Genomic DNA, 25,401 nt, shown 5'->3' with positions numbered 1-25,401 from the left:
TACGTTATGAAATGCAGTTTATAGTATTTACATAGTTTAGAGGTTTGAAAGTCGTAATTAATTCTGTTACTATAACGTGATTTGGCTTGATCTGAGGGTGAGTTTAATCTTTAAAATTAGATGTTTTTCTCTGCACAGGAGATTTTCATATTCCTGTTTTTTCTTATGTGTCTTCATATGCAATAACCATACAATATACACTAACTCTTCGTTCGGTTTTAGATTTACTTTTAAAGGATTTTTTGTGATAATAATCTTTGAATTCTAGTTGTTTAATAAACTTGATATCTAATCAGGCAATCACCTCATGTTCATATTCATAATAACACACCAGTTATTAGAAAAAAACAGCAATGGTCTGGTAGCACTTTATAGACTAACAAAACATGTAGATGGTATCATAAGCTTTTGTGGGCACAGCCCATTTCTTCAGATGACCGGAGTTATGATTAGAGGATAAGGAAATTAGATAAGTTATTAGAGGAATTTAATAATGGGGAAACGTTAGATGAAATTTCAAGATTTTGAAATAAGGCTAGAAGGGTCATTGTAAATAACACCCCCAAACCATTATTATATAATATTCGTTGTGAAGCATATACAATTAACATTTTGTATAACCAATAGCCTTTTGCACATTAATTAATTAATTTACTGTGTTTTAAAAGAAACACTTTATAAAAATGAAGCGAAGATTTGAAAGTACTGCAAGGAAGAGACAGTGAAAGCAAAAGTGAAGCATCAGTTAAGCGTTTAAAGTCAGTAACATCATTTTTCATAGAAAATATGCCTCAGCCATTAGACAGTGATCATACTGACAATGACACTTCCAGCTCTGATGATGAAAACCTTGTACCCACAAATGACATTTCAATGCCACTGCCTCAAAATGAGGAGGTCGTTAATCAAGATGCAGAAATGCCAATAGTAGCAATAGATGCAGAATCTATACTCAATTTAGAGACTGTGCAAGCAGAAAATGAGAACCTTGGAGATGCTGCGCAGCAAGAGCAAGAACTTTGAATGGCACAGGACACAGTGTAACAACAGTGGCATCAGAACCTGATATTGGACTTCTTGATAAGAACAATGTTGCTCAAATGCAGTCATTTCTCAAGCTTAGTTGTTTTCAGATTCCAAGTACCATACGGAAAGATGCTGAAAATCATGCTTTTCCCACTCGTCTGCTGACAAAAACTCTTCCAAATGGAGAAATCTACACAAGAGACTGGCTCTGCTGGAGCATGGAAAAACAGGCTCTCTGCTGCATACACTGTTTCATTTTTAACACTAATACTTCAAATGCATCAGTACCGTCTTATCCATCCAGTTGGAGCATCAGTAGAGGATGGAGGAAGTTGAAAGACCAAATACCTGCACATGAAACTTCAGTATTGCATAATAGATTTCAGCCGGTCGCCCTGTTCACCGGCGGTACGTGCATGCGCAATGTGGGTCTGGTGCATGTGCAATACAGGGCTGGCAAGTGGATTTTGCCACGGTTTGTCGAGCCCTGAAAATAAGTATGTTACATGGGAATCAGCTAGTAGAGCAGCACTAGCTGACAGTTCAATTGAAAACTTACTCCTGTGTGAAATAAACACAGAAACTGATAACTGGAAAAAACTCCTTGAACACATATTGAATGTCATTCTTTTTCTTTCTGAATGGGGATGGCTTTGTTTGGTTCCAGTCAATGTATTGGTGATTCTATAAACAGAAACTTTCTTGATATACTCCTTAGCAAGTATGACCCACTTTTATCAAGCCATTTTAAGCATTTTTGTGAATCACAAGAGAGCGGAAAACACATGCAAGCCCATTATCTGTCTACCAGAATACAAAACAAGTGTAGTGATCTGTGTGGGACAGTTGTGCAAATAACAATTCTTGAAGAGGTACAACATGTGAAGTACTTTTCAATTATTATTGATGCAATTCCAGACTGCTCTCATAAAGAACAGATGACTTTGGTTGTTCAATATGTTAAAATTGCAGGAAGTTCAAAGGTTTCAGTTGAAGGATGATTCATTTTTGTTAGATAATTTCATGAAAAAAACTGGAAAAAGAAATCGCTGCTCATGCATTAGATATTCTGGAAGGCTTCAAATTATATTTTCAAGCCTGCATTGTGCTGAATCATGCAAGGAAGCAATCATATACTTGGGAACAATCCAACAATTGTACAATCTCTTCAGTGACAGTCCTCAAAAGTGGGAAATTCTGAAGCAGCATCTCCCTGTTTCCCTTCACAGCTTGTCAACAACGAGATGGTCAGCTTGAATTGATGGCATTAAGCCAGTTGCACACCATTTGGACTCCGTGAGAAAGGCTTTAAGTGAGTTTGAATCTCTTACTTTCACTTCACGGGTTTGCACTGAGCTTAAATCAATTCAGAAGTATACATCCAAATTTGTATGTATTTTAATCTTGTCCATGTGGATGAAGGTGCTAAAAATGATCTATGAAACTAATCTTGTAATTGAAACATATAATGTTGCAATAGAAGTTGAGAGAGATAACATTAAATGACTTCTTAAAGATATTCAAAAGATTTCTGATCAAGGAGATGCAATTTTTTCTGAGTCCAAATCAGTAGCACAGGATATTGACATTTCATCTGAGTTTTCCACCAATCGCAGCCTAACATCTCATGGCACTATTGTGTAAATTTGTTATTATTGACTCCATCAAATCTGGTGTTACACATTGATTCGAGTCACTGCAATAAATTTTGATCTCGGCCTGTTGACTGTATTTCCTAATATCACAATTGTATTACATATTTTTGCCAGTTTCCCTGCATCAGCGGCTTCAAGTGACTACACATTCAACAAATTAAAACAAGTAAAGAACTATCATCATTCTACAGTGGGACAAGAGCGTATGAATGGGCTCACAATGCTTAAAATTAATAGTGATGTTGCACATAAATTAGATTTTTCTTAAATTATAAATGAGTTTGCACACAACAAAGTCAGAAGAGCATTCCTAAAATAAAGAGGTTTTTTTGCAGCAGGAACTCACACTTAAAGTTATATTTTAATAGACATGCTATTGGTATAATGGCTTAATTGTTGTTAAATAAATGTCTCAAATGTTCATTTTCATATATTCTTTTGGTTTTAATATGACTCTGTGGATGAGAAGTTACATACATTGGAGGCCTGGGGCTGGGCAGGGGCCTCTAAAATCAACATGATAAGAACATAAGAATGGCCGTACTGGGTCAGACCAAAGGTCCATCTAGCCCAGTATCCTGTCTACCAACAGTGGCCAGCACCAGGTGCCCCAGAGAGGGTGGAACGAAGACAATGATCAAGCGATTTGTCTCCTGCCATCCTTCTCCAGCCTCTGACAAACAGAGGCCAAGGACACCATTTTATCCCCTGGCTAATAGCCTTTTATGGACCTAACCTCCATGAATTTATCCAGCTTCTCTTTAAACTCTATTATAGTCCTAGCCTTCACAGCCTCCTCTGGCAAGGAGTTCCACAGGTTGACTACACGCTGTGTGAAGAAGAACTTTCTTTTATTAGTTTTAAACCTGCTACCCATTAATTTCATTTGGTGTCCTCTAGTTCTTCTATTATGGGATCTAATAAATATCTTTTCTTTATCAGCCCTCTCCACACCACTCATGATTTTATAGACCTCTATCATATCCCCCCTCAGTCTCCTCTTTTCTAAACAGAAAAGTCCCAGTCTCTTTAACCTCTCCTCATATGGGACCCGTTCCAAACCCCTAATCATTTTAGTTGCCCTTTTCTGAACCCTTTCCAAGGCCAAAATATCTTTTTGGAGGTGAGGAGACCACATCTGTACACAGTATTCAAGATGTGGGCATACCATAGTTTTATACAGGAGCAGTAAGATATTCTGGGTCTTATTTTCTATCCCTTTCCTAATAATTCCTAGCATCCTATTTGCCTTTTTGACCACCACTGCACTCTGTGTGGAAGTTTTCAGAGAACTGTCCATGATAACTCCAAGATCTCTTTCCTGATTTGTCGTAGCCAAATTAGCCCGCATCATACTGTACATGATCTGGGCCTCTGTCATTCTCTGAGAGAGCCTGCCAACACTTCCATTGCTTACTGGGCTCTTAGAAGACATTTGGGCTATGTCTACACTGGCAGCTTCTTGTGGAAGAACAGCCATTTTTCGCAAAAACACGCATTCTTGTGCAAGTAAATTTATAGTATAGCATTGTAAAACAGGCCTTCTTCTGGAAGAGTTATTCCTCTCCCCACGAGGAATAAGCCGTCTTGCACAAGAGCTCTTCCACAAGAAGGCAGTGTAGACAGGCAACATGAATTTCTTGCAAAAGAAACCCCTGTGATTAAAATGGCCATCAGAGCTTTCTTGCACAAGAGAGCGTCCATACTGCCATAGATGCTCTTGCGCAAAAGTACATCTCTTGCGCAAAAGCACATGCCAGAGTAGACGCGCTCTTGTGGAAGACTTTTTGCACAAGAACTCTTCTGCAAAACAGTTCTTGCACAAGAAGCTGCCAGTGTAGACGTAGCCTTGGGGTAAATTAGAGCTAAATAACATCACAGCACACTGAGAGCCAGGACTGGTGGCTGTAAACAAACTTTATGGAACTGTGGAAAACTTAGCCACACCCATGATATAGGTGGACTCCAGCAAACTGAAATCATGTCAGACCAAGGATGTTGCCAGACTAGAGTGCACCGGACTAGGGAGATTCAACCTGAAGTCTGAAATGCACAGGAACATATAATTGGTGCAGATTCCTTTGCCGTTTTGAGGTAGGTATATAGTGTAAAATTTAATTAGAATATTTGCTTTCTGCTTTGCTACTACATTCAAATCCTTATTTTGCCATTTCCTGAACAAAGAATTGTTGATCTTGTAACTCTGACTCGTTGGAGTATAGCATGTCCAGTGAATATGAGTGTGTGTCTCCATACCAAGTCTTCTGACTTGAAATCCTTAAGAAATATGTTCCAAAACATCAACTTCTCTTTTGGGATGACTCCAAACATACACAATTCCAGCCAAGAAGGAGAGTATTTCAAAAAGTTATGATGTGAAAAGAGACAGCTGTAGTGAAATACCTGGGGTAACTGAGACAGGTATTATCAGGCATTACCTGTAATTATGTACTTTTTCTTGAGATTATGGATACAATAATAATAATAATAACAATTAATAATAAAACGTGGCTGCTGCTTCCTGCTGAAATATTCAGAGATGTTAGAATACATTATAATCACTTGCTAACTTTTGTATTTTGATTCATAGGCATTTCTGGAACTACATGAAGGGGTCCCAAAACAACAAGCAACACAAACAATATTTGGTGAAAACAGCATTAGTGTGTGTCCCATACCCTGGCCAACTCCAGCCCCACACATAGCCCATCCTTTCCCCACCACACACACAGGGATAATCTATGCTGGATGTATCCACAGACTGGTGCTTAGTCCAGAGACATTCCCTTTTGTCCATCATTCAAATTCCCCCCAAGAATCACAGAATCGTAAGAGGTCAGCTAGTCCAGTCCCCTGCACTCAATTAATTAAAATGTAATTAGAATTAGAACTAAGATTTCCTTTCACAGAAGGTCTGCAGAGTGGCTTTTCTATAAGCAAAACCAATCTCAATGATACCAATATAACCGAGAGCAGAATTTGGGCCCACATGCTTTGGAATAAGAAGCCACATGGTACTGCTGCTCAGCAAAAGCTGTTAGGTGGCACCCATATCTGGCTTTGGCCCTTTCATTGTAAAGCCCATGGAAAGGCATTTAGAGTCAGCTTATTTGTTAATCCTGTTAGAATTCAGTTATTAACACAAGTTGCTAGTGTTGGGATTGTATTCCGCACTGGGCCATATTCATTACAGTGTATTACAAATTTAATTCGCTTTCATTTTTAAAATATCTCAGGTTTTTATTTTCAATCAGTATGTGTGCATAGGAAGGTGCTTGGCGCCTCCTGTTTTCATATGTTCTGCACCAGGCTAGTTACCATTGCAGTGTCTGACCCACAGGAGCATAGGGACTGTTCCCTACATTTACCCTAAATCACTCCCAAAAGGATTTAGGAGGCAGAGTGATAGTCCCAGTCAACATGGAAGTGGTTCAGCCTGCAAAACCATTTTGTGCCCCCAGAAGTCTCATGGAAAGATCATGTTCCCTTAAAGAGCTTACTCAATGCAGAGCCTCAAAGGGAAACCAAATATCCTTGAATTTTAAAAGTAAGGAGTGTGTCCTAGCACACCAAAATCACCAGCAACCTGGGACAAAGAACCATGAGAAAGGCATGTATGGTATTGCATTTGTACACGCAAAGATCTCCTCAGTGAACACAAACAAGCATTATCCAAACACTGAACTGTTCTATGAGTGTGGAGTTTGGAGAGTCCTTTGAAAGTTTAGGCCAGGATCATGAAAAATATTCAGGCACCTAACTCCCAATGATTTAAATAGGAGTTAGGTATCTAAATATCACTGAGGATCTGAGCTTTCGTTTACAGTGTTTTGGATTACGACACACCATACTGAAAGTTTTGCCAGAAATGAGCAATGAATGTTTTTGAAATAGTATTTATTTAATGACTTCTTAAAATGTACACATTGCAAGGTCTCTAGCTCATGTACAAAACAGAACAAACAGCTTTACCTTGAGAAATATCTTATTTTTAATTCTTTGAACTCTCTAAACGAGGCATACACAAACATTTAAGGAGACCCCCAATGTTAAATAAATTTAACAAAGTATCTAGAAACTATTGTTGTAAATGATGTTATCTCTGCCCTTTCACTCATGTCCTAGTATTCACTTTGGATATTCATCTATAATACTTGCAGAGCTAAGGTTTTGAAGTTCAGCATTACATGAAACCTTTGTTTCCCATCCCCCACCTGAACACAGAATGCTGTTTTGTAAAAGTTTTACCCCACCTTTTCTCCATTGCGGACGATGACTGTTGGGCACATCCCACTTCATGCAATAGGTTCCGTTTAGGATGCAAGCTGTAGATGGAGTAGGAAGCAAAGATATTTCCGGGCCAGGAAGGAAGGAAACGAGGGAAGCCTGGAGTAACTGAAGCCATCAGAGCTTTAGTATGTGGACAGAATGCCATAGAGGAAACAGACGGCAAGATCAGTTAAAGAATCTCTGCACAGAGTGGGAGTAGCACTGGCAATGGGATCCAATGAGGAATAGTTAGGGAAGGAAATGGAATGGGAAGGACATCAGAACCCCTGTGTACAGAGCTTTTTTTTTTTTTTTCAATATCTACTCTCCAGCATGGTGGGAGAATGGAAAACAGTACAAATACAGAAGATGAGTAAAGAGTGGGCTCTATCTGCTGGTAGGTTTTCATTTTGTTAATCTTTATCACTAATTATTGATGGGACCACTGTACTGGATTTCCAGGAGTCATGTAGGAGTAAGCAAATGGATAGGGTCCTGACAATGTTTTTGAGTACAGGTAGCATATATAATTTATCAAATATTGCCTTTTCCTGGGCAGCCTTTTCCCTCAAAGACAAGAAAATTATTAAGTGATGCGTGTATATGTTGGACCAGTGGGTGAAGGGGTTGTCTTCTACATGACTCAAGAGGTATCCCCCTAAAAATATCCTCACCAACAGGAGAGCTCCTCCTCTCAGGAAATTCCCATTATGGCATTCCATCTTTGGAGCATTTTTGTCTACAGGCTCTTTTTATCTCAGTGGATGAAAGAAACAAAATATTTTGGCAGTGTGTTGGAAATATGAACAAGATAAAAAAGGAGTCTTGTTTACTGTGATAATACACCAAAAAGGTGCTTTTTGATCTTCCTATTTTATCAGTGATTGATGCCATTTCTTGGATCGCACTGAAACAAACAGAACAATAAACAGTACTTGAAGCTCATTAAACACCAAGGCAAAGATCAGATGTCTGATCCACTGCAAAAATTGTTTATTTCAAGCAACGTATAAGCCTGTTTTTCTTAAGAGTTTCAGAGACTTAAGAACCCTTTAGGAAAATAAGGTTTAGGATAGAGAAGCATGATTGATCCTTAGTTCACCGGGAATTTGGGCTAACTAAAGGTTGATTAACTGGGATTTATATAAACACCAAAACAATGTTGCTATGATACAGTAGCATAAGCAATGACTCAGAGAGAAACTTTCTCTGTTTTAATTAAAATAATATGGCTATTTAACCAATGTTGTTCTTCCTTTGGGTTTCAATATGTTTTGGCTGCTGTTGGCATCGATGACCAGAGAATGAGAAGAAAGGATAACAAAGGGTCCCGTTCCTATCATTTCTGAAGATCTGCACAACAGCATACCTGAGCATCCCAGCCTGCAGTGAGTCACATAAACAGCTACTGAGTGGGAGAGATCACAAGCCCTGCCCTGCTCCACAACTTGCAAGCAGCCCACTGGCCTTGAGTGAAGTGCAAGGTGGTGACTCCATCTCCAGAAAGAGTTTTGCTGACTGGAGTGGTATACTTCAATCTAAGGGTGTGAAATCCACATGGCCATGCCCTGACTTCAAAATCATGTCACTCCTCCTTGGAATCAGAGGTAGTCCTTCTCAGGAGGGACATTTTTAACAGTGCATGTGGTGAATGAACAATGTCAGTACAAATTCTAGTTTAATTCATAAATGAGTAACTAGTAAATAATACAAATACACAGCTGGGAGGGGCCTCAAAAGGTCATCTAGCTCAACTACTACACTGAGGTGGCATGAAATAAACACAGAATACTTCCAACAGGTGTTTGTCCCATCTCTTTGATAAACCTTCAATGATGGGGATTCCACAAATCCCCTGTAAACCTATTCCAGAGCTTTACTGGCATAATAGTTAGAAAGCTTTTCCTAATATCACTGTAAATCTCCTTTGCTGCCGATAAAGTCCATTATTTCTTGTCTTGCATACAGTGGGCATGGAGAATCACTGATCAGTCCTCTTTATAAAAGCCCTTGACATTTGACAGTTCTTTTCATCTCCACCCTCTGTCTTTTTTCAAGATGCAACATGCCCAGTGTGTTTAACCTTTGTTCAGAGATTAGATTTTCTAAACTTTTATTATTTTTTGTTGCTCTGCTTTGTACTCTTTCCAATAGCCTCCTCTTCCCTGAAGTGTGGCAGCCAGAATTGAAGACAGTACTCCACCTGAGGCCTCATCAGTGCCAAGCAGGACAGGACAATTATCTCTGAGGTCTTACATATAACACTCCTGTTAACACACGACAGACCATTAGCCTTTTAGAGAACTGCATCACATTGTTGGCTCATACTCAGATTGTGTCACACAATAATCCTAAATTCTGTATCAGCAGTACTACCACCTACCCAGTTATCCCCCATGTTATAGGTATGCATTTTTCTTTCCTTAGCACTTTGCACTTATCTTTATTTCATTCCCTGTTGTCGATTTCAGACCAATTATCTAATTTGTCTAGGTCATTTTGAATTCTCACATTGTCCTCCAAAGTGTCTGCAACACCCTCCCCCCACGTGATGACATCAGCAGATTCTTTAAGCAGACTCTCCAGTCCATTATCCAAGTCAATAATGAAAATATTGAATAGTTCTGGACCCAGGGCTTACCACTACAAGATCCCACAAGATACATCCTCGGCTTGACAGAGAACCAATAATTCCTACTCTCTGAGTATGGTCTTTCAAGTAGGTGTGTGTCCACTTCGTAGTAATTTAATCTGTGCCATATTGTCCTAGTTCACTTACGAAAATGTCTTGAGGCACTGTGTCTAAACCTAAATAAATACTAAGTCTAAGGCCTCGTCCCTAGAAAATTACCTCAGTTGGTCAGCAGTGTGAAAAGTCCACATCCTGTGCAGTGTAGTTAAGCCAACCTAAATCCCCGAACTGACGGTGCTACTGCCTCTCAGCATAGATGCTGGAACTAGGACTGATAGGGGGTGTAGCAGAACCCCCTGGCTTGAAGTGGTTTTCACCATACACAGGGTGTACAGTTTGTTTCAATGGCTCTCAGCACCCCCACTATACAAATTGTTTCAGTACCCTTGTATGTCAGGGAGGTGTATTACCTACAATGATGAGAGAACTCCTCTCATTGACATAGACAGTGTCTACACTGAAGAGCTACAGCAGTGCATGCAGCTATATTTCTGTAGAGGTGTAAAGTGCAGATAAGCCTTTACTAAAAGTCAAGAAAGGAAGGAAATTAGGTTGGCTTGGCATGATTTGTTCATGACAATTCCATACTGGCTATTCCTGATAATCATTTTATCTTTTAGGTGCATTCAAATTGATTGTTTAATAATCTGTTCCAATATCTTGACAGGTAGTGAAGTTAGGCTGATGGGTCCATAATTCCCTACATCCTCTATGTTCCCTTTTTAAAAGATAGGTCTATGTTTTCCCTTCTCCATTCTTCCAGGACCTCAGGGTACATCTAAACTGAGGGCTAACATCAAATTAAGACACACAACTTCAGTTACGTTAATTGCAAAGCTGAAGTCGAAGTAGCTAAACTCAGCTTTTGGTCCTGTCTACATGGCAGAAAGTCAAAGGAAGAACACTCTTCCTTCAACTTCCCTTACTCCTCCTGAAATGAGGGTTATGGAAATCAGAATAAGAAGCCCATTATTTCGAAATAACAGGCTTGATGTGTGGACTTACACCCTGTTATTATAAAATAATGCCGCAGTTTAGATGTGCCCAAAGAGAATTGCTACCTGTTCCAAAGGAAACTAGGATGAATTTCATCAAGGCCTGCTGACTTGAAAACATCAAACTTACTTAAATAGTCTTTAACCTATTCCTTCCCTCTTTTTAATATTGTGTTGAGTATCCTGTGACCATTAACTTTTTCAGTGAAAACTGAAGCAAAAATAAGCATTCAACACCTTCTTGATGTCATTGGTTATTAGTTCTCCTTCCTCACTAAGCAGCTCTATATTTTCCTTCATTTGTCATCTAATGCATTTAAAGAATCTCTTTTTTTATGTCCCCTTTATGTAACTCAGCTTTGTGCCTTGACCTTTCTGATTCTGTCCCTACATACTTATGCTATTCATTTGTACACCTCCTTAGTAACTCGTCCATGTTTCCACATATTGTAGGATTCCTTTTTGATTTACAGATCAGCTCCTAATGCTGCCATATCAGCCTCCTAATGTTTTCCTTTAGTTTTTTGGATTTGTTAAAGTCTTTTTTTTAATTTTCTGTACTCTATATTTTGTTGCTCTCCCTTTCTTTTTCTTAGAATCATGAGATCTATAATTTCATGATCACATTTACCCAAATTACCTTCAGATTAGCATGCCTCCCTTCTAGTCTGAATCAAGTCTAAAATGGCTGTCCCCTTGGTTACCGCCTCCACTTTCTGACACAAAACACTGTCTATTAAATGTTTGGAATGTGTTGGTGACATTATATTTTGACATATTCCTTTTCTAACTGATGTCTGGTTAAGGTTTCACATTACTATCAGGTCTATTCTTAAAATTTCTGTTATTTGTTCTAGAAATACTCCAGCCACCTCCTTTTTCTGATTTAATGGTCTATAGTAGAGCTTTACCATTACAGGCAGTCCCCGAGTTACGCGGATCCGACTTATGTCGGATCCGCAGTTACGAACGGGGCCGTTCCTCTCCCTGGTCTCCAGCAGACCAGGGAGAGGAAGCAAAGCGGCGGAACACGTGGGCAGCGGACAGGGCTGTCCGCTGCCCACGCACTCCGAGGCTTGGCTCTGCTTTGCCCCCCCCCCCCCAGTCCCTCTGGGCTGTCAGCTGATCGCGCGCTCCGCGGCTTGGCTCTGCTTGGCTCTGCTTTGCCCCCCCCCCCGTCCCCCTGGTCTGCAGACTAGGGGGACGGGGGGGGGGGGCAAAGCAGAGCCAAGCCGCAGAGCGCCTGGCCAGCTGACAGCCCAGACGCGTCTGGGCTGTCAGCTGATCGCGCGCTCCGCGGCTTGGCTCTGCTTGGCTCTGCTCTGCCCCTCCCCCCGTCCCCCTGGTCTGCAGACCAGGGGGACGGGGGGAGGGCAAAGCAGAGCCAAGCAGAGCCAAGCCGCGGAGCACGCGGTCAGCTGACAGCTGTCAGCTGGCCGCGTCCTCCGCGGCTTGGCTCTGCTTTGCCCCCCCCCCATCCCCCTGGTCTGCAGACTAGGGGGACGGGGACGGGGGCAAAGCAGAGCAAAGCCACGGAGCCCGAGGGCAGCAGGACAGCCACGGCGCGTCTGGGCTGTCCCGCTGCCCCCGTGTTCCGCGGCTTTGCTCCGGACATCTGTGGTACAGCAGTGGGGCGCTGCCAGTTGGTCCCGTAGCGCCGCTCTGGGCGCTACTGGACCAACTGGGCAGCACCCCAGCTGTTCTGCCCCAGGCGTCCTGATTCAGCCACTGCTGGTCAGATTCAGCAGCGGCTGAATCAGGACGCCTGGGGCAGAGCAGCTTGGGTGCTGCTGGGTTGGTCCAGTAGCGCCGAGGAGCAGCGGCGCTACTGGACCAACCCAGCAGCACCCCAGCTGCTCTGCCCCAGGCGTCCCCAAGTCAGCCGCTGCTGAAACTGACCAGTGGCTGACTACAGGAAGCCCCTGCCCCGGGCTTCCTGGAATCAGCCGCTGATCAGTTTCAGCAGCAGCTGACTTGGGGATGCCTGGGGTTCTTAAGTTGAATCTGTATGTAAGTCAGAACTGGCATCCAGATTCAGCCGCTGTTGAAACTGATCAGTTTCAGCAGCGGCTGAATCTGGACGCCAGTTCCAACTTACATACAGATTCAACTTAAGAACAAACCTACAGTCCCTATCTTGTACGTAACCCGGGGACTGCCTGTATATAACACCTACTTTCCCCCCTTTTGTCTTTACATAGAAATTTTCAATTAGCCTGCCTCTCACCTCCTGCTGGACCTCAGAATAAGATGTGTTATAGATCAAGAATATATTACAGTAAAAGCTGTGTTATCCAGCAATCAGTTAACCAGTTACCCGGAATTCCTGAGACCTCCCCATACAAATCTTTGGTCTATTAACCAAGGCTAGTATACTGCTCAGCACATTGTGCAACTGCACACTCTGCATTCTACTGCAAAAGAGGCAGAAGACAAAGAAACAAGCTTCAAATCCGAGATTTATTTAAAAAAGCAGCTTCCAGGCTGTGTCATAAAGTCATTACAAATTCAGACCAATCTCCTAAATCTTCTACATCTATAATGATAACTTATGTTGATAACAATGACCCTGAGGCACTTCAAGATCCTAAAGTGCTTTACGAGTCATCAAAGAAAGATTACGTTAAGTTCAGTATAGTTTTAGTGTTGTGTATTTTTAGTGATTGGGGTGTGCACAATGGCTGCATCTAGACTGGCATGATTTTACGGAAATACTTTTAATGGAAAAGTTTTTCTGTTAAAAGTATTTCCGCAAAAGCGCGTCTAGATTGGCATGGATGCTTTTGCGCAAAAAGTGCAATTTTTTTTTTAGACACAATTTTGTGCAAGAAAGCCCTGATTGCCATTTTAGCCATTGGAGCTTTTTTGCGCAAAACAGTTCTTCCCTGTCTACACTGGCCCTCTTGAGCAAGTATTCTTGCGCAAGAGGGCTTTTTCTTGAGCAGGAGCGTGAAAGTATTTGCGCCAGAAGCACTGATTTTGTACATTACAAAGTCAGTGCTCTTGCACAAATTCAAGCGGCCAGTGTAGACAGCTGGCAAGTTTTTGCGCAAAAGCATTTGCTTTTGCGCAAAATCTTGCCAGTCTAGATGCACCCCATGTGTATAAAATGATGATAACCTACTGCATAGAAAACATTACCTGTATACACTTAAGTTCTTCAGAAAACCCAAACACTCTGCAGTGCAGTGCACACCACTAGGCTACGTCTACACTGGCCCCTTCTCCGGAAGAGGCATGCTAATTTCGAACTTTGGAATAGGGAAATCTGCGGGGGATTTAAATATCCCCCGCGGGATTTAAATAAACATGGCCGCCGCTTTTTTCCCGGCTTGGGGAAAAGCCGGAAAAGAGCGTCTAGACTGGCGCGATCCTCCGGAATAAAGCCCTTTTCCGTAGGATCTCTTATTCCTACTTTCAAGAGATCCTACTTTCAAGTAGGAATAAGAGATCCTCTGGAAAAGGGCTTTATTCCGGAGGATCGCGCTAGTCTAGACGCTCTTTTCCGGCTTTTCCCCAAGCCGGGAAAAAAGCGGCGGCCATGTTTAATTAAATCCCGTGGGGGATATTTAAATCCCCCGCGGATTTCCCTATTCCAAAGTTCGAAATTAGCATGCCTCTTCCGGAGAAGGGGCCAGTGTAGACGTAGCCCTAGAGTGTGTCTAGACTGCACCCCTCTGTCAGCAGAAGGATGTAAATGAAGCACTTAAAAAGTGCAAATGAAGTGCCTGTATACTATTTTATATTTTATTCATTTTATTGTATGCTAGTGCTTTGAACATTAGTATTCCATCGGGAACATACAACTCTCAGTTAACCAGCATATTTGATTAACTGAAACTCCCTCCCTCCATTTACCCAACATGCTGGATAACATAGCTTTTACTATACACACCTCTTCTTTTCCCTGCCTGTCTTCCTGAACAAGCTATACCCTCCTACACCAATATTACAGTCAGGAGATTTATCCCACCAAATCTTTGTAATACCAGTTAAGTCACCAGTTTAGCTCATGTATTTGTACTTCCAGTTTGTTCCCCATACTTCTTGCACTTGTGCATAGACATCTGCATTTGAGCAGATTCTCCCACTGATTTTTCTCTTGTTGTTCCTTTGACCTCACTGGAATTTTCCATGTCCTCTCCAATATTTAGCACTCTCTTCGGGTCACTGTTTTTATGCTTACCTGTGGATTTTTATCATCTGCCCCTCATTGATCCTAGTTGAAAACAGTCCTCATTAGGTTGGTGAGTCAGTATGTAAAGATGCTCCCCTCTTTCTTGGTGAGATGGACACCATCTCTTCTAAGCTGTCCTCCTTCCTGGATCAGGATCTGGCCTACCGAGATGAGTGTTTGGACTTGGTTTGTTTGGCTGGTTGTTTGGTAGAGGGAACAAGAGTTTAAAGTTCTTCCTTATCGTTTGCAACCCATATATCATACCATTGTGCTGAGTTAATAAAAGTGAACTAGAAAGTTTCACCAGCTAAAAACACACCAGTTTAGTTCTTTTTTTTTCTATTATTTCCTCCCCCCACCCCACACACACTCTAATAATGGAATCTCTAATGCAACGCCATTCTTGTAATGACAACTCCCCATCCATTCCACCGATGAAACTTCTCACTATTACAATGAAAACATGGCAGAAAGCTAATTAGAAATAGTAAAGCTTTTTAATTGAAGAGCACCTGGCCATTAGAGTATTTTCAATTTCCAGCAGCATCCCGGGTGGCATTGTTGTAGAAAGGCATAACTGAAAAGAAACGGAGAGACTAATTGGAACAATTAATTGAAACAACACACAGTTAATTTCAATTATGGCAATGCTGATGACTCTCCTATCCCTTGCTGTAGGGACCTGTTGCCTGGGAATTCTATCCCCATGGAATGCTTCAGCTAGAGCTGCATAGGACCCTGAGAAAGCACTTGTTATTCTTTATTATTTTATTACCTTAGTGCCTAGAAACCCTAGTCCTGGCCCCGGACTCCACTGTGTTAGGTACTGTACAAACACAGGACAAAAAGACAATTCCTGCCCCGAAGACCTTATTGACAGAGGGTGTGTCTAGACTACAGGGTTTTGTCAACAAAAGTGGACTTTTATCGACAAAGCTAAACCTGCGTCTACACTACCGCTGAGTTCTGTCGACATAACGTCGACAGAACTCAGCAGTTTTGTCGACACTGGTAAACCTCATTTTACAAGGAATAATGCCTTTTGTCGACAGAGTTCTGTCAACAGAAGGCATTATTGCATCTAAACTGTCCTTTGCATCTACACTGCCATGTTGACAAAGCAGCTTGCTTTGTCGACAGAACTGAATGTAGTCTAGACGCTCTTCGTCGACAGAACTGAATGTAGTCTAGACGCTCTTTGTCGACAGAAGCTTTGTCGACAGTATCTGTCGACAAAACTTCTGTCGACAAAAGTCTGTAGTCTAGACGTACCCTAAGTAGGGCATCTGCATGACTTAAAGCACTTGAGTAGTCTCATCCCTATTCAACAAAGATAAAAGTTAAGTTTGTGCTTAAGCACTTAAATGGATTGGGCCTAAATGAGGGAGATGTGAGCACCAAGTACCTTCCTAAAGTCCCTACTAAATATGCAACTCTCTCAGCTACTCACCAAATCCTGGCAATATCTCTTAAAGCCTGTTTGGTGCAGGTAGCAACATGTACTTTGATTTTTTATTAGCTATATTCAGGGCAGTAGAAATTCTGTTGTCATAGGCTAAGATCACATGAGTTGGGCTGGCTCATCACATCACTCATCACAATGCTAGTCCCTGCAGCTTCTCTCACAGCAACTTGCATGTGTCTGCTGGTCATTTTTAGGACAATTATTCCCCTTTTCTATGTGATCAAAGGTGAAATCCTGGCCCTATTGAATTTGATAGCAAAGCTCCCATTGAGCTTTTGGGGGCCAGGATTTCACCCTATGTCTTTCAGCCCATGCATAAATATTTCTGAACAAACCTTTATTCACCCAAAAGTCACGTACACTGCCATTGGAGAACTACATTTAAGTTATGTGCATTTACTTTCAAATTTCATAGATCTGGGCTGAATTTAGCGCCAAGATTTTCATCTTGCCATAGTCTGACATCAGGAAAACTTTGATTTTCATACTAGTATTCACTTTATAGACCATAATGGCTCCAAAGTCTGCTAGTGGAGAGTATATTCATTGCCCCTTCAGTGACTCAGAGACATGAGTAAATTATAATTTTATGTTGCTGAATGATCCAGTTTGGTATACTTCACTAAAGGGTTGAGTAGAGAGTCACATGTATTCATAGCATGCACCCGTATTTTATCTTGCTTTGTCATGCACTGTGCTTAGTGCAGCTAGTGACAGAAACTATTATTACTCACCTGCAATGAGAGCTCTGAATTTCTCACCTGAATGACTCTGGTAATTCTCACCTGAATTACTCTCCCTCTTTTTTGGTGTCAGCTACTTTGACAGCTTCTGGATCCCTGAGACATGGTGAAAAGAGAGAACTGGCATAAGAAAAAAAATACCAAGAATTCAAGCTCCATGTAATAAACAGTACTGATAGAATCTTAAATGTACATAGCATCCTTTACCCTAAAACAGTGTTTCTCAGAGTGGTCCACAGATCCACTCTGAGAAGGCTGCTCCTGGGCCACTCCAGTTTGTTTACTTGCCGGCTACACAGCCATGGAGCCTTGCAGCTCCCATTGGATGTAGTATGCCGTTTGCAGTCAATGGGCACTGTAGGAAGCAGCGGCCTGGGTCATGCTACTTCCCACGGCTCCCTCTGGCTGTAAACAGCAAACTAATGGAGTCACAAGGCTCTGGGGCGGTGGAGCCAGTAAGTAAACAAGCTGGAGTGGTCGAGTAGCAGCTTTCTCAGGGTGGGTTCATGGACCAATCTGAGAAACATTGGTGTAAAAATAACAAGCATGAACCAAGTGTCAGCCTAATGCATTAGTGCCACCAGAGACTGCAAAAGTAACCAGAAGATGTGAATGTATATAATGTGAAGGAATTCAGATAGGTCACTAGGTACATGACTCCTTCTCAGGACATGAAACATCAGCTTGAGTGGCAGCATGCATCAGTTCTATTCCCAGAGAAGTGCATATACAAACATGTGGACAACACCCTTTAAGTCTTAGAATCCTACCAGACATATTCTCTCTCAGTCCCTGTGGTAGATGACCTTTGGAGCAGCCTCTTTGTAGGTTTTGATGAGAGTCAGAAATGGGATGGATACTTTTACCCTAATTCTCTCCCAACATACATGGATTTTCAAGCAAACTGACAGAATGTGAACAGGGTGGAAGCACTACATCACTACGAGGAAGTCACCATTGGGACAGAGAAAGGCAGATAGGTGGACATCCAATGCCCACCAAGACAAGCGGACAATAAGTAGAAAGTGAACTTCTTGAACAAGGATATGAGGATAAGCTACTGCTTTTACTAAGAATACCTTGGATTTTTAATGTCCAAGAAGACAGCAAGTAAAAATCTGTTTTATAACATCCCTTCCAAAAGATTCAACAAAGTAAACTTTGTGATTCTATCACCTTGAGAGAATGAAAGATTATGGAACATTCAAATCTGGAGTTTCTTTAAATGCAAGTATTTCAAACTTGATGCTTAGGTCACTAAGCCAATCTCCTGACTAATTGTGGGTTCCTTGTAGCAAGATGGTCACCATATTGCCAGTCCAAAGTAAGGAAAACAGTGTTTGCTTTCACTCCTCTGTTTTCTAGTTTAGTAATCGTTCTACATTTTTGTAGTGTTTCCTTGCCCTGGTATATTTTCATTATTCAAACCATCCACAACTGGGGAAAATTATCTATTGAATACATTCTCTTTATTACTTTCCCTAAATCTTGAACAGTTAAAAACTAATATGGAGTCAACTTAGAAAAAAGGGATCATGAATTAAAAACAATTGATATGCTCTGTATTTTTCCTGTGTGAAGATGAGAGGTGGGTAGATTGCATGGAATTCTTAAGCACAAAAATAATGTATTATATATTTGTCTATTAAAATAGTCATAATTATTTTAGTTATGAAGCTCAATCTAATTGCCAGAGATGGTGGACCATTTAGCACCTCCTGTTAGAACATCTAATGTGATATTTTGATGGAAAGACAAACTTTAACTCAGCTTGAATTAGGCTCCTTATTTAGTGAGGTATTTTCTATTCCTACGTGGATACTAAAGAATAGTAATAAAGCTACTTTGGCTTATTTCTCCTTTCCAGGGAATTAAGCTGTCTCACCCATCCAGAGATAAAACCAAATTGTAATATCTAACTTGTTTGTGCAAGCTAAAATGATGATGAGGGTGATAAAAATCCTTTGCTTCACATAATTAATTGTGAAAATTAATTAATATTTCCTCCTACATACACATATTGCCCAATTAACTAGATGCATTTTGGCAGGCCAATATGGTTAGAACAGCCATTGAGCATTGCTGAATGCTGGGCCCTAGATTTGAACCAATATTCTAATGTGGAACATCAAATCAGGCATCATTGAGTGACATGCCTACATACAGGCTAGTAACATTATATCATACATGCTTATTCTAAATAGTTATTTTCCAAGCTTTCTTTGATGTTGTGCATTCTTTGAGTTTATTTACAGGTGCCTTTTCCTGCCTTGCAGTCATGACAACCAGGCTTCCTCCAGACTGCATCCCTCTGCAAACAGAGGGATGCAAATAAAGCGCTTCGAAAATGCAAATGAGACTGGGATTTAAATATCCTGGGCTTCATTTGCATATTCACATTCGGGCTCTGGCTGAGCACACATCCTTTCGAAAGTTAAAGTAAAGTCTAGCTTCAGCTCTTCTGACAGTGGAGAGCTTTTTCGGCAGATTCTATACTCCTCATCCTATACAGCGCCCGAACGTGAGTATGCAAATGAAGCCCGGGATATTTAAATCCTGGGCTCATTTGCACTTTCAAAGTGCTTGATTTGCATCCCTCTGTCGGCAGAGGGATGCAGTCTGAAGGTATCCCCAGTGATCTCTGGAGTTCTGCGTATATTTACTACCTCATCATCATTCACGATGGCCTTTCATAACTCACATTAATCTTAATAAAAATGTTCAACCAGCAGAGAACGTCAGCATTTTGGCCTTTAGTCATTTTGTCCTAATAGAATATGCAGGCTAGACATAATTTCAGTGCTGATTTGTTTGTGTAGGAAACATAACCTGCACTTTAGGTTGGCACAAAATATTTTCTGATTAATCTATACTGGGACAAAATGTTGTGATAAAAACACTTCAATTTAAAAAAGTCTTCTGCCTTCTCCTTTCTGATTTTTCAATAGAGTTTGATACTAGAATTAACGTTTACTGTTTGTGGTAATAACTTTCTATGTCTATTTACAAATAAAAGTTTACCTTGATAATGAACTCACTATTGGTCAGTATGCACTTCAAGGCAGTCCATGTTTCAGGTGTTGATCAAATGCCTAATTGCTATGTTAATTAGTATTGTAGTTGCTATGGGGAATTATTAATATGCCTCCCATTCTACTCCTCTTCTTTTGGGGCATTTTATTTCTTCTCAGCCCTTGTCTACCTTTACCTGCACTGTCGATCTACTTCAGTTATGCAAATACTTCAGCTACGCTAGCTACTCTTCTCATCTTAGTGGAGTACCAGCATTGACAGGAGTACTCTCGGAGATTGATATATCATGTCTACAGCAGACATGATAAATTGACAGGCAGTGGAACGATTGCTGCAGCATCAATCCAGCACCTAGTATAGACAAGGCCTCCGTGAGACCTTACTCTTCTTCACTCCAAGACCTCTTTACACTGCTGTGGAATCATAAATGTATCTTAAAATGGGTGTAAATGTAATTTAATTAACTTTAACTGTAATGTACACTTCCTTTACACTGCCACAGTGGTTCATGTATGTCTACATGACAAAGAAAAATCTGCAGCACCGAGTCTCAGAGTCAGGGCTCCAGCCTGAGCAAGCATATCTATATTGCTATTTTTAGCCCCACAGCCCAAGCTACATGAGTGAGGCCCTACCAAATTCTCAGCACATTTTGGTCAATTTCACAATCATAGGATTTAAAAAACAATAAATGTCAGGATTTCAGTTATTTCACTCTGAAATATCATTGTGTTGCAATTATAGGGGCCCAGATCCAAAAAAGAGTTGTAAAGAGGGGACTGCAGTGGGGGGAAGAGGCTGCAATATTGCTACCCTTACTTCTGTGCTGTTGCTTGTAGGAGGCTCAGACTTCAGAGCTGGGCAGCTGGAGAATGGTGACTGCTGGCTGGGAACCCAGCTCTGAAGGCAGAACCACCACCAGCAGCAACCCAGAAGTAAGTATGGCATAGTATGGTATTGCCACCCTTACGTCTGTGCTGCTGATGGTGAGATGCTGCCTTCAACCTGGGCACCTGGCCAACAGCTGCTTTTCTCCAGCCACCCAGCTCTAAAGGATGTGCAAAAGTAAGGGTGGCAATACCACACTCCCCATGCAACTACCTTTTGAGTCAGAACCCCCGATTTGAGAAATTCTGGTCTCTGCTATGAAATCTGTATAGCATAGGGTAAAAGCACACAAAAGACCAGATTTCACAATCTGTGATGCATTTTTCATGGCTGTGAATTTAGTGGGCCGGACACACATCAACCCAAGTCAGTTGACCTAGACTCTGAGACTTTGCGACACAGATTTTTCTTTGCAGTGGAGACTTAACCTCAATGTAAATGAAAATCAGGCCCATGCATTTCTTTGTATATGGTCATGTCGTGGGTTGTTGGAGTCAAACAGATTTGCTACTTGAGACAAATCAATATCCATATGCACAATTATGCTTTTTTGCTTCTGTGTTTCATAAATATACATGATAGTAGATTGAGAATTGTAGAACTTCAACCTAGTTAGAAAAAGAGCCTGATGTGGATTCTTGGGCACTCTGCTGATGCTACTATGTGTTGCAAATGTCATTCCCTTTTGAATTTATACAGAACTTGATCCATTTATGTTCCCACTGACATGAATGGCAGCTTTAATATGTGCTTTTTCCATTTTAATCATTAGTCAATTTACAAAAAAATATAGCTAAAGTCTCCACAAATTCTAGCTTTGCTTCATCTTCTACTTCTCAAGGGATATTTTTATTGAACTAAATTCTAGCACATTAATTGTAATAGTAATTGTAACAGTATATGGTGCCTGGTTGGCATATCACTTTGCATACCCATGAACTAGGTTAACTGATTTTGACATACAATCCCTTTTTCCTAGGAGCAAAATGCAGCTGACCGATATTTCTCATACTTGGTCTTCTGCCAAAGGAATCTGGGTGTGGGTGGGAAGTCTACGGATTATAAGAAAAGGCATTCATGAGATATGAGCGTTAGGAAAGTTAGAGAATTTTGACTGACGTTAAATGCTTCTAACTTTTTTTTAGAATGTCATGTCAAAATGAATTGGTCAACTTCAAGTTTAGTTTTTTCAGGTATTTTGAGAGATGACTTACATTCTCTGCTAAGCACATTTTAGAAAAGTGGAGATGGGTAATTTAAAAAAATCTTTGACAATCTATGACTCTCCTATGGAGTACATGGAAGATGAGAAGAATTTTAAACATGCATTACCATACTTTCTAGTATATATTTTAACACTTTATTGTTAATCTAGCATTCTTGGTGTTCAAGACTAAGGGTATTTTTATTATTTATATTTTTTTATGTATGATTGAAATTCAGCCTCCCTGTCTCTCTACTTCCCAGCTCAGCTGATAAGGTCTTATTCTTCAACATCTGTGCAGACATTTGTGATTGTACAAACTGAGAGAGCAACATATGTTGAAAGCATTTTACACCTCCTGTGCACGGAACTTACATGCGTACAGAAGATGCAAGGCAGTGATAAACAAGGGCCATTGTTTTTATAGGCTGGTACAAACCTGTAGCATCTGTTTGATACAGTATCTTACAGTTCTTATGATCTTGTGTTTTTCTTGACACTCCTATGATAATATCTTTGTTCTTGAGTGCAAAGTATATTTATCAGATACCTTCAGGTATATCCTCATGATAGTCAATAACCTTTCCACTGGATTTATGGATCCACACTATACATATAGTATTATCAAGGCTACAATTTAGTCATGGATATTTTTAGTAAAAGTTTAGTAAAAGTAGATCAAGGGCAATAAACAAAAAAGTCACAGACTGACCTGTCCAGGGCTTTAAGTAAAACATAAAACTAAATCTTAGGTTCTGGGGTAGGTCACTCTCATAGGTACTGCTGCTCTTGGCTGGGACTGGGAGAGTTTTGGGATCCTGCTTCTGCAGAGAGTGGGCAGTGTCCTGGGCCCCACCACTGCTATAGGCAGGGGCGGGAGGGTGTTGCCCCAAGATCCCACTGCTGCCACTCCACTTGAGGGTGAGGTAGGGCCCTGCTGCTGCTCCAGGGCTCTGACACTGCCTCTCCAGGTGGGGGCAGTCCAGGCCACCACTGCTGCTCCTGGATCCCTGCTGCTAGGCAGCCTGGTACCTAGCTGCTCAGGTGGCCCTATGCACAGCACACAGGCCACTGCAGAACTCACAGAAATCCCCAAGGGTATGTCTAGATTGCATCCCTCTGTCGGCAGAGGGATGCAGATTAGGCTGGTCGACATTGCAAATGAGGCAGAGATTTAAATATCCCGTGCCTTATTTGCATAAAAATGGCCACCCCGTTTTGCCAACTCAGCACTTTGTCGGCAAAAGGTGGCAGTCTAGAGAGGGATCTGTCGAGAAAGAAAGCCTTTTTCGATAGATCCCTTATGCCTCCTGCAAGGAGGTTTACAGGATCTGTCGAAAAAGGCTTTCTTTCTCGACAGATCCCTCTCTAGACTGCCACTTTTTGCGGACAAAGTGCTGAGTCGGCAAAACGCGGTGGCCATTTTTATGCAAATTAGACACAGGATATTTAAATTCCTGCCTCATTTGCAATGTCGATCTGCCTAGTCTGCATCCTTTTGCCGACAGAGGGATGCAGTCTAGACATACCCCAAAAGTCATAGAACCCATGCCTTCTGTGAATGACTCACAGCCTTAACTCTACAGTGCCAGTACAATATTAAGAGATGCTTACTTTTTTAACATGATGCTGATTATTTTTAATTGAGTTGGAAAGTGTGACAAACTAGATGTACTAAGCAAAAGCTCCTTTAAAGAGATGCCTGTACTAATGTCTCCTTAAACAACTGGAACAATTCTACTGGCACAATAAATGTATTTAAGCATTTGAATGGACACAATGAAATTAGCAACCTTCTACTGATTTAATTAAGCAGCTCAACTTAATGAGTAAATGAGGTTTCCATGCAGTGAAGGAGACAGCTCGGTTACACAGGATCCAGGAAAGGAAAAGAAACAATCAATATCTTTTTCTCTCTGACAGTGGAAATAACATATTAGATAGCAGCAGCTGACGCATTAGATGTACTACTGAAAAACTGTTTACACTAAATTAGCAAGAAAAGACATTAAGTTTTCACTAAAACAGACAAGAGGTAAATTTTTAAAACTGTTTAAGTGACTTCAGAGAGCCAAGCTAATCTGCTAAGATGCTTTTGATACCCCTACTACACACCTATCTGCGTCATTAGGCACGGAAATACCTTTGAAACGTTTATGATAAAGGGGCAAATGACTTCAGTGGGAAAAGGATCAAGCCTTAGGACAGCGTGGACTTCATCTAAGCCCCACTTAAGTCAATGGACTGCAAATCAGATCCTGAGTGTGCATGTATGTTATGCCAACTCCTTTAAATTGCTTGCAAGGTTCACATGGTCCCATTGCTTTTTTAAGTTAGAGGCATTCTTAGGCCTTGTCTACAGTAAGGAAATTCAGGTCAGTGCAAGTACACCAATATAGTTACACCTGTGCCAATCCCTAATGTAGATACACTGCATTAGCACAAACAGGATTTATGGAAGTGTAGTTCATCTGCTAACATGCCAAAATAAACTGCTCCGATGTAAATCTTTTGGGTGCCATTTTAGCAACCTTCTTGACAAAGGAAAGGTAGTCCAGTGGTTAGGGTACTAGCCTGAAACTTTGTAGACCCAAGTGCAAAACCTTGCTCTTCCACAGATAACCTGGACAAGTCAGTCTTTCGGTGTTTCAATTCCTCAGCTGTGAAACGTGAATGATAGCATTTTCCTACCTGAGAGGATAGGATAAAAGCATTAAAAATTGTGACGTGCTCTGATTCCTCAGTGATAGGGACCCACTTATTTACAATACATTTCCTTAAAATAAATAGGGTGTTACTAGTATGTCATAACAATTGTCCTCAATTTAGAGGACAAGTTCAAATTAGAGCCAAGTCCAAGAATTCCCCTGATGGAGAGCAAATTAAGGAAAACCAGTTATGAGAAGCAAAGACCCCCTCAAAACCCAGGATATGGTAACAAAAATGGTATTCAGATTCCTTACTAATAACGTCTGGTGCAACTAAACAATGTGTGCAAAACTGCATTGTTTATAAGAATATTTATTTTTATGCAGAGACATCTGAGTTTCACTTTTGAACCTGTATATTTTGTGCTTTGTCACCACAGAGACAACAAATAAATAAGCAAGTAAAAACAAATACAGGCAGTCCCCGAGTTACGCGGATATGACTTATGTCGGATCCGCAGTTATGAACGGGGCCGTCTCCCTGGTCTCCAGCAGACCAGAGAGAGGAAGCAAAGCAGCGGAGCACGCGGGCAGCGGACAGCCCAG

General features: G+C 41.1%; 1 long non-coding RNA gene across 6 annotated transcripts in view; it reads right to left on the bottom strand.

The window, feature by feature from the left end:
• Window positions 1-6,561: 6,561 nt before the first annotated feature.
• The window catches only part of LOC112546919 (uncharacterized), a 39,013-nt gene continuing 20,173 nt past the window's right edge, over window positions 6,562-25,401 (bottom strand). For 4 of the 6 annotated variants that reach the window (XR_012904653.2, XR_012904658.2, XR_016349859.1 and 1 more), the window contains 5 exons: window positions 24,751-24,838; window positions 17,065-17,118; window positions 15,327-15,391; window positions 14,824-15,010; window positions 6,562-9,217 (listed from right to left, as the gene is read on the bottom strand). This is a non-coding gene — a long non-coding RNA (uncharacterized LOC112546919). Of the gene's footprint in view, window positions 9,218-14,823; window positions 15,011-15,326; window positions 15,392-17,013; window positions 17,119-24,750; window positions 24,839-25,401 lie in introns of all 6 variants that reach the window. The other 2 variants (XR_016349861.1, XR_016349860.1) reach the window with 2 other exon arrangements.

The sequence above is a fragment of the Pelodiscus sinensis genome, chromosome 6, assembly GCF_052426305.1.
Source record: "Pelodiscus sinensis isolate ZL-2025 chromosome 6, ASM5242630v1, whole genome shotgun sequence".
Classification (NCBI taxonomy): domain Eukaryota; kingdom Metazoa; phylum Chordata; order Testudines; family Trionychidae; genus Pelodiscus; species Pelodiscus sinensis.
Note: the sequence above shows the minus strand (reverse complement) of the source record. Positions and strands in the feature narration are given on the sequence as shown.